The sequence below is a fragment of the Myotis brandtii genome, unplaced genomic scaffold (genome assembly GCF_000412655.1).
Source record: "Myotis brandtii unplaced genomic scaffold, ASM41265v1 scaffold471, whole genome shotgun sequence".
Lineage (NCBI taxonomy): Eukaryota > Metazoa > Chordata > Mammalia > Chiroptera > Vespertilionidae > Myotis > Myotis brandtii.
Window position 1 is genome coordinate 3,485,322 of NW_005367989.1, and position 13,441 is coordinate 3,498,762.

The following is a 13,441-nucleotide window of genomic DNA, read 5'->3' on the forward strand; positions in this document are numbered from 1 at the left end:
AATTTTTATAACCTTTACATAGGACCATAATTGTTCTACATTGGTTTTAGGTGCCCCATGCAGGATTTAAATGGAAAGATGATAGGGAATCTCTAAAAGCTATCACAATAGGAAGGCAAAAGTAAGAAAGCATTAGGCTCCTCATAAGTGGATTTCATTCTAAAGAAACTTGTAATTTAAAGCAAGAGAGGATGAAAATGAAAAGTTCAATGATATTAGTTGTATAAATATATTACTGCACTACTGGCTGAGTTCCAAATTAAATTGGGTATGTATTATTATACTTTATTAAAGCACTTTTAAGCTATTCTACACATCCATTATCAGCATCAGATCGAATTTCATTTGGCCTGTAATCTATAATAATAAAAGTGTAATATGCAAATTGACCAAAACCGTCCAGATGTCCTTCCGGACGACCTTCCAGATGAAGTCGGGGCTGCAGCTGTGGGATTGAGGCAGCCGCTGCGGCTGTGAAGGCCTACTCTTGCACGAATTTTGTGCATCAGGCCTCTAGTTTGATATAATAAGCCTAAAAAGGGATTTTGTAACTAAATGGTGAAGGAAAGAGAGTACATAAATTAGTTATGAATGTTAAGTCCTGTTTTCAGATAACATCTCTAATTACTAGTATTTTAATTTCCTTCATTTTTCAAACCATATAGTCTTTGTTGTCCAACAATAACTCAATTCAAGTGTCCTTAAGGTCCAAATCCTCCATTGCACATAGATGGTCACTATATTGCAGTACACTCTTTCTTCAGAGTCCTACCGGAAACTCTATCCAATATGCAAAACTAAGCTCATCTACTTCCCAACTCCTTCATTCTAACTTTCGTTTTATTGGTGTTAAAGGAAATTTATTTCACTTCTGCTCTAAATCTAGTGAAGAGAAATGAAGGTTGTTTTTTTTTGTTTGTTTTTACTGTCACACAACTGGTTCCTCCTATAAAAATAATGAAAGATAAATTGCTGGGCCTTGAAGTCTAATAATTCCTCTGTTTCCATATATATGAAAAGAAAAACTTAACAGAAAGAAGAAATAAAAAATGGAGAAGACATAGTTTCTATCAACTCTATATCATTTCATCCTGAATAAATTTTAGTATAATACCATGTTCTTAAAAATATAAAAATGTTATATTTAAATGTTCATCTATCTCTCTTTATAAAATGCATTCATTCTTCAATTAGAAGTGCATTGGCTTTTTAATTATGACTATATAGATTATATTGTACTTTTAAAAAAATAGTTTTTATTGATTTTTTACAGAGAGGAAGGGAGAAGGAGAGGGATAGAGAGTTAGAAACATTGATGAGAGAGAAACATCGATTCAGCTGCTTCCTGCACACTCCCTACTGGAGATGTGCCCACAACCAAGGTACATGCCCTTGACAGGAATCAAACCCGGGACCCTTTAGTCCTCAGGCTGGCACTCTATCCACTGAGCCAAACCGGTCAGGGCTATATTGTACTTTTGAACACAGTTTAGATTAAAGGAATATAAAAATAAATTAGGATCACTATTAAATCTCTACAAAAGTCCTTTGAACTGAGCATAAAGATACATAAAAACATTTATTCATTAATTTTAGTAAGAATGCAGTTTTAAAGATGGTATTTTTAATAAATAATTATAAAAAGGGATACTTTATAGATTCAAATGTTAGCCTTCAAATTATCAACATACATGTTCCTTAAAATATGAAGTATTTAAAATTATACATCTTTATCTTAAACACACGAGGAAGGTCCTTAAGAAGACATTGCGGTTTTTTATGACCCTGCACTGATTAACCAGAAAACCTATTTCCACACAGCAAAAATGCTTTAAAGAGGGCTTTTATGTCCTGCTTCTTTCAGTCCCTGTACCAGACACCTGGCTCAATCCAATCCTCAATTATTTCCCTTCTTGACCGAGTTTAACCGTTTAAAACCCCTAGGTAGACTTTAGATGCATTTATAGTCTTTAGTGAACTGGGAAGCTCATACGTTGAGTGAGCACTAAAGAGGTATGATTTAAAATGAATGTCTTCAACTATGTCAAGAGTAAATATGCTCCCAGGACTGGCAAAGGTGTATACCTGAATGAAAAGCACAAGTGCAAAGCTATATACTTTGGTTCTGTAATAATTTCTGCATTAAAAACAGTTATTGTGGGAGTTTAGACGATAGAGCAGCTTTCCTCAACACTGAGAAAATGCCTTTTTTATTATTATTGAATTTATTGGTGTAACAATGGCTCGCAAAACCATATAGGTTTCAAGTATACAACTCAAGAAAACATCATCTGCACACTGCATTGTGTGTCCATCGCCCCAATCAAAGATTCTTCCCTTCCTCCTTTTCCCCCTTTGCCTACCTCCACCTACCCCACAATACAAATGAGATCATATGGTATTTGTCTTTCTCTAACTGGATTATTTCACTTAGCATAATACTCTCCAGATCCTCAGATCATTCCATGCTGTCACAAAAGGTAATATTTCTTTCCTTTTTTTTTTTACAGCCATGTGTAAATGTATCATAGCTTTTTTATACCGTACACTCATCTACTGATGGGCATAGATCTTGGCTATTGTAAATAATACTGCAATGAACAAAGGGGTGCATATATTCTTTTGAATTAGTTATTTGGGTTTCTTTGGATATAGTCCCAGAAGTGGGATTGCTGGGGCAAAAGCCAGTTGCCTTTTTAATTCTTTGAGGAACCTCCCTACTGTTTTTCACAGTGGCTGCACCAGTCTGCATTCCCACCAGCAGTGCACTAGGGTTCCCTTTTCTCCACATCCTTGCCAGCACTTGTTATTTGTTGATTTAGTGATGGTAGCCATTCTGATACCTGTGCGGTGATATCACATAGAGGTTTTAATTTGCATCTCTATGATGATTAGTGACTTTGAGCAGAGAAAAAAGTTTTTCTTACAGAAGTTAAAGTACTTAGAAGAAAACTCAAAAAACACAGTGCCCCTGAACAAATAGGTACATCTTTTGAATGCTCCAAGAATTACCCTAAATTCACTGTATTGTGTTTTCATTACAACACTAGATTTGATCTCTTATGTAATAAAAATAGGTGACTCATCACTGATAAACTTTGGTGTAAAACCAGCTGCATTTTCATTTTGCAATTTTAATACTTTTATTTTGACCTTGGATCTGCAGTCCTTTGAAAGCATCATGTCTGTTACAGGCCAAGCTCTTAAAGGATTCATGTTCAGTATAGATTTTTGCTCATCAGAAAGAATAGGGAATTTTTGCAGATGGATCTAAAAGCACAAGAGGTGTGTTTTTTTCTGTGTGTGTGTGTGTGTGTGTGTGACCACTGAGCCCTCCTTTGGTTCATCAAGCAGGGTGGTGCTTCTAGCCTTATTTCACGATGTTTTACCCTTTTGCTTTTACCGAGGTCCTGGAGGATGGGGACTATGTGTTCTTCATTCTTATGTGAATGGTGCACAAACAAGTTAGAGTTAGTTAATTTGTACACCAGTTGCATCATGGATAATGGAAGGCAGGTAGAAAGAAAACACTGTGGAGCAAATGTGCGTGGGTGAATGCGGCAGGAAGAAGCCAAATGGGCAAAGGAGGGTCAGTAAAGGAAAGTGGGCGCTTACCAGGATGGCTTAAGTGTGGACTCTGTACCTGGGCCCTGGATTCAAAACCCTGGTATTTTAGGGTAACTATAATGTTCTAATTTTTTGTGGGGGCAATCTCAGTTTATCCCTGTTTTGTGTAATTATGAATAGTATCCCCTATCACTCTCAAAAGTCTCATTTTAGAAAATAAATTCCATGTTCATCTTACATGTTGTGTGACACTGGGCAAATGGCCTAACCTCTCTGTGCCTCAACTTCCTATTCTGTAACATGGGAATGATATTAGCTACTACATCAGGATTTTGGAGGATGAAATAAGGTAGGCAACTGATAGTTTTGTTCATGCACATACAGCAAGCACACAAGGACTGAGTAGAATCTGCATGCAGTGTAACCCCCTGGCACTTAACAGCTTAAAAAGCCCTGGTTTTTAATCCTCACCTGAGGATATTTTTCCATTGACTTTTAGAGAGAGTGGAAGAGAGAGGGAAAGTAAGAGAGAAATATAAATGTGAGAGAAACACATCAATTGGTTGCCCCCTGCATGGGCCTGGCCAGGGCCTGGGCTGGGGAGGAACCTGCAACCTAGGTACGTGCCCTTAACTGAACTCGAACCCAGGACTCTTCAGTCCACAGGCCTATGCTCTATCCACTGAGAAAACCAGCTAGAGCAAAAAAAGCTATGTTTTTTTTTTGTATTTATACAACAATGCTAAGGGCAGTTGGAAGAGAAGGGAATAACAGCTGATACTGACTGTACAATAATTCCGTAAGTATCTATCAAATGCCTCCTTTGTGCTAGGCACTGTTCTCACCACGGCATTTAGCCAAGTGCTTTACACATGATCATCTTAATTATATTTAAGACAACCTTGGGAGATACTGTTATTATCAGTATCCTCAGTAGTAAATGATTTTGCACTCTGTGGTGCAGTTTGATTTTTACCTAACAAATGTATACCAAATTTACTTTGCCTTACTGTAATATTTTTTGGACTGACTATAAAAGACAAGTATAATGATTCAAGTAGAGGAAATAAAACTCTTTCACTTGTCTAACAGGAGATCAAAACTAGATACGACTGAAGAACAGTGGTTACCAAAAGGGGATATTGAGATTATATATATCAATACGTGCAGCATAATCTTTATGTTTTCACATCTCTATGAAAAATCACATTTTAGAATTCTAAAACAGTGGCTTATAGGAAACACTCAGACATTCAAACAGACAGATTTTTAGTTGTTCTCCTCTTTGCTCTGCCTCCCTCATTTACTCTGTTTACTTTCCCAAAAGGCTGGGATGAGCAATATGAAGGCGATAGAGAAAGATCCAGCTCACTAGAGAGCAGTATGTAGCCATCACTTTCCAGGAAACACAGCCACTAGGCTGGGGCGGCTGCAAGGACCCCAGTGCTGAGAGCACAGTGCACCCTCCGTTCCATTTCCACCATCCCCATTACACAGTGTAGGATCCTCTCATCCCAGGAGCGGCACACAGCAACTTAGATGGTCTCAGACTTAGAAATGTTTTTCCCATGAGGAGTTTACAGAGTGTTTTTTATTTTTAAGAGAAAAATGCAGGATTCTCTTAGTTTCAAAACTAAGACAAATTAGATAGACAGTCAATAAAGTAATGATACGGCATATCAAAGAAACTTTTTTCAACCTATTGCCTTTTAATGACATAGTATATGTATTGAAACTTTAATTAATCATTTTGCATATTCCTTTTCAGAAGCAAAATTAAAAAAGGAACTTGCAAATTGTTTGTGAGTCATCAGCTTTAGATTCTATTTAGCCATTTCAATCAAGCCTGGGAGCCTTTGCACGGGTGGGCGTGTTTCTCATTCCTGCTCAGGGTCTTTTTGCCAGACTTCAGTGCTCTCTACAGGGGACCCTGTCCACTTCCTCTTGGGTCTCCCCCACTTCCCCACATGCAGTCATGCAGACACAGGTGGTACATGCATTCCATACACATGGCTCTGTTCCGCTGAACTGTCTCAACTAGGGACTGGCCAACTATAACTCACAGGCCAAATCTGTCCTACCAGCTATTTGCGTTTGGTCTGCAAGCTAAAAATGATTTTCACATTCCTAAAAGGTTGAAAATAAATGTTTAAGAACATTATTTCTTGGCGTGTGAAAAGTAAATGAAATCCAATTCCCAGTGTCTACAAATACATTGGGACACAGACACCCCCCTTCATTTACTAGTCCATGTCGTCTAGGGCTGCTTTCATGCAACAGTGGCAGAGTTGGATAGTGACAGCGCAGACTACATGGCACACAAATCCTAAAGTAGTTACTGTCTGGCCCTTCACAGAAAAAGTTTGCCCACTGCTGTTCTAGATATATGTTAGAGAAGTCATTTTTTAAAAATTTTGTTTTATTGCTTAAAGTATTACAAAGAGTATTACATATGTTACACTTTTCCTTTAAAAAGAAATACATTCTAAAAGCATCTTAGTTTGTGCACTTTTTCTGTTATCTATTGCATGTTCTTTCTGACTTTTTTTTGATGCTACACAGAATATAGTGAGGGAAGTTTAAATAGATCATGCCATTTTTTCCCAGTTTTTAAAAAGAGTATGTTTAGTGGATTTTAAAAACAGGCATTGATGATCACTCATCTTCTCTACAAAATGTACTTTATGATTTAAAATAAATATAAAATAACTCCTAACATAAATACAAAATAAATGTGAAATTGGACTCACTTTTGCATGTCTACCTGAACAGTAAAAACAAATCAATATACGAAATGCTTTAGGAAACAAATTCTTCCTTTTCCCCTAACCAGTGAAATTAAGAACAGAGTTCCTGCAGAGGAAGGAGCACTAAAGGATGGAAAATTAACCAAGTATACACCTGAAACTTATATAATTTCATTAATCAGTGTCACCCCAATAAATTTAAAAAGAGTTAAAAAATAGGAGAGCTTTTGTATATGCAGCACGATTGACTCTCTTTTCATGTGTGTGTTACTGTTTTGCTATTTAAGGGTGTTGAAACTTTCCTAGAGAAATAAGTCTGGAAATTATGAGGAGTTAGGCACCAATCAGGCAAGAAACAACAACTCAAGTCAACAACTCAAAGGCTTCCCAAGATAGCAAATCATCCATTTCCAGAGGAGTAATGCAATGGCAAGTGAAAATAGCAAGGAGAAAAGAGATCACTGTGGAAATTCATTCTTCCAACAAACCTCGGTTGAGCCCTAAGAGAGTTCCAAGCACTCTTCTATCACTGAGCAAATGAGAAAGAGACACAGATTCTTCACCCTTAAAGAGCTCATACTCTCAGGGGAACACACAAATTTTAAGGAACAAACAATGCAGATGGCATGAAAGAAAAAATAAAACATATGTGATAGAGCATGGTTGGTTGTGAGGAAGGCCTTTCTTACGAGGTGTAACTGGGCTGAGGGCTGATGGTTGCATATGAGCTATGGGGAGAGGAAACTTCCTGCCCTGGGAAAGGTCGGTGCAGTTCCAGAAGTGCCAGAACATTCTTAACAGGGGAAATTGCTTAGTTGGAGTAGGAGAGGAGGCTGAACATTATACTGTAGGCTGATAGCTGGTGATCCGGAGCATGATGAAATTTAGAACTTGGAGATGTAAACTGGATGCCTTCTAATTAGAAGTGATAGTTTATCATGTAGGCATGGATATGTTCTCCTACAGAGAGAATACAATGGACAGATTCATTCATTTAACAAATACTAATTGAGCACCTATTACATGCCAGGCACAGTTCTGGGCACTATAAATACATCAGTGAACAAAACAGCGAAAGTCCCTGCCCTCAAGGGATTGGCATGGAATCTGGGGAGAGACAGACAAGGAATAAATAAACACAACCAGATGCCAGTATTGCGAAATGATATGATAACAATGGACAGATTCATTCATTCAACAAATACTAATTGAGCACCTATTACATGCCAGGCACAGTTCTGGGCACTATAAATACATCAGTGAACAAAACAGCGAAAGTCCCTGCCCTCAAGGGATTGGCATGGAATCTGGGGAGAGACAGACAAGGAATAAATAAACACAACCAGATGCCAGTATTGCGAAATGATATGATAAAGATGATTGGAGTTGAGAAACTTAGGGACAGCTTCTTTGGTAAGCTGGCATTTGTGCGGACACCTGAACAAGTGAGATGGAGAGCTCTGCAGGTTATGAAAGATGACAGAAAAAAGCTGCGAAATGTAGTGTAGGAAAGGCTCACTTTTAGAGGATTAAGAGAAATAAACAGGGAGAAACATAAAAATAAATGGAGGAGGGGGGAGAGGGAGAGAGAGAGAGAGAGAGAGAGAGAGAGAGAGAGAGAGGACAATAGTAAACTAACTCAGGAACAGAGAGGTATTTGAATAATGGAAGAGTGGCTTTATAAGGAATCAAAGGCTTTATAAGTTATGGAGAAGGGATGTTGGTCTAAAATTGTGAAAAGCATACTTTAACATTAGTTGCAGGCATGCTGTATTGTAGATGTTGAGAAACTTTTTCTATAAATGATCAAAAAGTAAATATTTTCATCTTTGTAGGCCATCAGGCCTGTTACAACTACCCAACTCTGCTTGTAGGATGTGAAAGCAGCCATAAATGAAGATCACACATGAAAATATGGTATTTATAAAATAAATACAATTGTCTTATATGACCAGTATTGTTTCTGGTCACATTATACATGACTGTCTTGTTTGCTGACCCTGATCAAGATGCGCGTTTTTTGTTGGTTTTTTTCAGAGCTTTTCCTAACTAGACCATTCTTTTTTATTATTATCCTTGAATTTCTGCTAAATTATTTTTTCCTTAACTTGGTCTGTTCTCCACTGCCCCACCTAAAGAAATTCAACATTCTCCCATTCCTGTCTATTATATAATCCTGTTTATTTTCTTTATGGCCCTATGCACAAAGTTTGTCCAGTTTATGTGGACTACCTCCCACACTAGCCTATAAGTGCCAAAAGGAAAGGAATGTTCCCTATTTACTGTTGTATGATAGAATCCTAACATGTAGTAATGTTTGACAAAACACCCCATATATATTTTTAATGAATGGGTTTTACCAAAGGCTTAGTAGGAGGCATTGGGGTTTAATGTGATAATTATGGGCCCTGGAGACAGACGTAGGTTTCCAATTACTTTGTGATCTTTGGCAAGTCATTTAATTGCTCTTCAGTTTGACCATCTGTAAAAATCAATAGCCTTTCATGATTATTAAGCCAAAGGCAGGTAGCTCACTCCCTATACACAGTAAGACACAAAAATATGCCAATTCCCTTTTATTCTTCACCTTAACCATTCTCTGCCTTGTGTGAAATACTGTAGAAGATCCAAAAAAGAAAAAGTTCTGCCCAAGCAGTGTTGCTCAGTGGTTGGGGGTCCACCCATAAACCAAGAGGTCACTGGTTCCATTCCAGGTCAAGGCACATGTTCAGGTTGCAGGCTCAATCCCTAGTAGGGGTGTGCAAGAGGCAGCCGATCAATATTCCTCTCTCATCAATGTTTCTATCTATCTCTAAAAATCAATAAAACATACTTTAAAGAAGTTCTTACATAGAAAAGATTACAACCGAGTGATGAGATAGCCATTTTACACAAATATTTTCAGTAGAGGTAGAATGGGTGTAAGAACCTTTCTTCTGAACTCCAAAACTGTCTGCCTTAACTGTCAATTAAATATCTTCAGGCATCTCAAAGGTAGCATAGTCAAAGCTTAAATCTTGATCTCCACCCATTCGTCATCATATTCTCTCCTTATTCAGTCTTTCCCATCTCTGTGGAGGGTACCTCCATCCATCCTTTTCTCAAGACAGAGAACAGTAAGTTATCCTTGACATTTCCATATGCTCAACCCTGGAATCTAGTTCCTCACTGTGCTTGTTCTTTCCCTTCCAAAATGCAACTTTAACTTGTTTCCTTATCTCTACCTTGACTGCCACACAATTGTCCATCAAATCTTGCCTAAATTAAAACAACTCACTATATTCACTACTTCCATTCTTGTCCCTTTGCTAGTCGCTCTCTACATGACAGTGAGTGAAGCAGAGTGGAGTCATGTCACCCCCCGCAGTGATTTCCTGTTACATTTGTATGAGATTAGCAACCCTTTGCAGGGTCTCCTCGACCTGGTCCTTGACTTCTTCAGTGTTAGCTCCTGACTTTTCCCACTACCAACTGCTCTCCAGTCACACACGCGTTTCATTCCAACTCCTCCCTTGGCAAATTCTTACTCAACCATCGGATTATGGCTTAAATGTCCAGGAGAACTTTCCAGCATCGAGCAACCATCACCCTCATATCTAAGTTAGGTATCCAGGTTAGTCTCTCTTTTCATATCATTTACCATGATTTGAGAGAGAGAGAGAGAGAAGAAATAGAGAGAGAGAGAGAGAGAGAAGAAATATAGATATATATCTATATATCTCTCTATATATTTATCTCTCTATATGTATTTTTGTTTCTAAAGTTATTTTTTCTTATATTGCATATAATACAAAGTACATGTTCATTCATTTACTTAAGTTTCATTTTTAGAAACTTAATATCTTTCTCACCAGAGTATAACCTCCATAAGGGACAGATTCAGGCATGTTTGGCTTATCTTTTTGTGACCAAAGGATAGTTGGTACCTGGAAAGCACTTAATAAATATTGATTTAATATAAGTAAGGGGGGGAAACTGAAGAATAGGAGATTAATTTTAACTTGAGAGGGGGAACTGGGCACAAGGTTAAGTACATGATTCTAAGATAATGAAACTAAGAACAAGGAGGTGATTTTAAGTTGTAGAATTTTAGCCACTTTATCTTCCCAAAACAGGAAGTAGGGCCCCTATGCCCTTTCCAAAAAGGAGAGGATTAACGTTAGACATATGTGCTTTACCAAATGCAATTTTTTGAACAAAGAGAGAAGGTACAGACAACAGTGATAGAGATACTATTTACTGAGCACCTAAGTGCAGCATTGGTGCACTCTCTCACCTGACTCCAGAACACCCCAGAAAACAAGTACAATTAATCCTGTCATAGGGCAGTTTTGGATCATGCTGCAAAAATAATCTTTAGATCCTAATGCCATTATAGTAGAGACTCATGACTTTATGGCTAGAATATAAACACAGTAAAGAATGACTGTTGACAACAATTACTACTTGATATAGAGATATTTGTGAATTTCATCTCTTTATCATCACATTCAGAAAAGCTTGGTCTCTGGATCATCAAACCAAATAAACAAAAAATATCTGCAAACAATAATTTACTCTTCCTCCCCCCCCACATGCAAGCCCAAACATATAAAAACACACACTCTAAGATTAAATTGAGTGTCCTATTTCATTACAATAATTTATATGTAGTTAAAAAGGGCATACCAATCAGTAACAATTTTGTCACCTATGTAGTCTAAGTTATATTACACAATAATATATTTACTTTCCTGGTAAGAAATTGGTATGTAAAAAATAATATTCCATATTTCTAACATACTATGGCATTTTTGAAATAGCCTGAATTTTTTTGAATTTTAAAGATGATAGAGGTTATCCTCTTTAGTAAGATGATTATTATAAAAACTGAAGGAGTTAGGAAAAATTAAAATAGAGTTAATCAGGCAATGAGTTTGGGGAAAGAAAATGGTGATTTCCTAGAAAAGAAGAAGAGAGAAATTAATGCTCTCAAATAAAAGACAGATTCTTCCAAAGAAGGAAGGTTCATATTTCAAAAAGTAATAAAGCAGCTCAAATGGACACTGAAATTGATTATTAAGAAATTTTGCAGTGGCAAAGAAAATATTTCAGTATCTTAGTCTCAATTATATCTCTCTGTGTTCCTACTGTATTTAGAACCCTACTAATAATTTCAATATACCAGCCTTTATTTGATTTCAAAATATATATATTGGATATACAGCCTATACTGATTTATTATCCAGTATAAATCATCCCCTTATGAACTATTCACCTCTGTGTTCCTACTATATTTAGAACCCTACTACTAATTTTAATATACCAGCCTTTATTTGATTTCAAAATATGTATATTGGATATACAACCTATTATCCAGTATAAATCATCCCCTTATGAACTATTCAGTCCCCATATGTATAACATTCTATTTTGTAGTTACCAGCTAAACCTTGAATAAAATACTGTTCAGCATGTAAGTCATATGTCCTTTAAATCTTATTATTGGATTTTCAATTTAGTTTAACTTTTATTAAAATGTATATTTATTCCTTGATGTAACATAAAATAAACCCCACTAACTTCTCCCTAAGCCCATAGCATGAATTTTAAAACAACTGCATCCATCTATAATAACTGCATTGCAGGTTTGAACACTGATAAATATTTTAGAACACACACACACACACACACACACACACACGCACACACGCATCTGCTCCCTCATATTCATAAGGCACAGACTGAAATAGAAGATCAAATGAAAGAAAACACATAAATTAGCCACAGGAGTAATTACTTACATTTCTTGAGTTGAAACTCTTCATGTAAAAATTTTTAGTAGGTAATAAAAGCAGAAAAATATTTTAGTTCAAAAGATGTTATTTAAGAACAAAAGAGAATAGATTCACTTATGAATTCAGGGGGATATAGTAATAGTACAGAATTATTTGATGCCTCTACAGAGATAACTGCTATAATTTTGAAGACTACAGGTGATAGATTACATGTTAAGGAGCAGAAATTATAAAATTAAAGTAGAAAAGATTCCTTTGTATGAGCCATTAAAGGGATCTAGGATATGATTAGTGACAAATAAATACATAGAGGAGAGGAGTAGCTTCTTAAGATAGCAAAGTGCAAATCAAGTTGAAATGTTTCTAGGGTCTTAGGGTAATTGGACCACAGAAGAAAAATTGTGTAACAAACTCATTTTAAAACATACAGACATGCCTGACTGGCGTGGCTCAGTGGCTAAGTGTCCACCCATGAACCAGGAGGTCACAGTTCCATTCCCGGTCAGGGCACGTGCCCAGCTTTTGGGCTTGATCCCCAGTAAGGTGTGTTCAGGAGGCACCTGATTAATGATTCTCTCTTGTCATTGATGTTTCTATCTCTCTCTCCCCCTCCCTTCCTCTCTGAAATAAATAAAAATATATTTAGAAAACAAAGAAACATACAGACACATCACAAGTGGTGTTTGTGTCCCTATGTTTCTTTGTTTTCTAAATATATTTCTAGATTCAGTTATATTATCTGCCTAGAAATCTGGGATCCTGGTCTACTTTCTGTCATAAACAATAAGTTTACTATTGAGATGTGAGTAAAATAAAAACAACTAAGGCTATTCGATTTAGGTAGGAACTTTAGAAGCTCCCTAGAGGGGCAGACTGTGGCTATGGGGCACTGAGTGATCTGACCAGTATCACACACCCAGTCAGTAGCACAGCCCATATTTGGCCCTACACTTGTCCGCTGCCACTTACTGAGGGCCTATTACATGCCATGTGCTAAATATATATTGTCTTTCATCTTTACAATAACTCCTCAGGGAAGATATTATAATCTCTACTTCAGAAAGGAGAAAACTGAGGGCTTTAGAGATAAAATAACCTGCAGAAGGTCAGTCAGTTGTAGAATAGCCCAGGTTTGTAGCCGAATCTAGCTCTAAAGCCAGCATGTTTTCCTAGATACAAAACAGCATCCCTGCTTGCATCGACACAAAGGGCTCTGATCTTTCATCTGAGTCATATTTTTTCAGTTGTCACATTCAGATGAGAATCTATGTATTTGGAATTCAGTGAAGGAAGCAATGGAGAAGAGGAATAATTTAGCACAGAATTCTTGCTATTACCAAATTTAAAAAA

General features: G+C 36.9%; 1 protein-coding gene across 5 annotated transcripts in view; it reads right to left on the bottom strand.

The window, feature by feature from the left end:
* The window catches only part of ADGRB3 (adhesion G protein-coupled receptor B3), a 716,195-nt gene that overhangs the window by 341,753 nt on the left and 361,001 nt on the right, over positions 1 to 13,441 (bottom strand). The window lies entirely within an intron of this gene.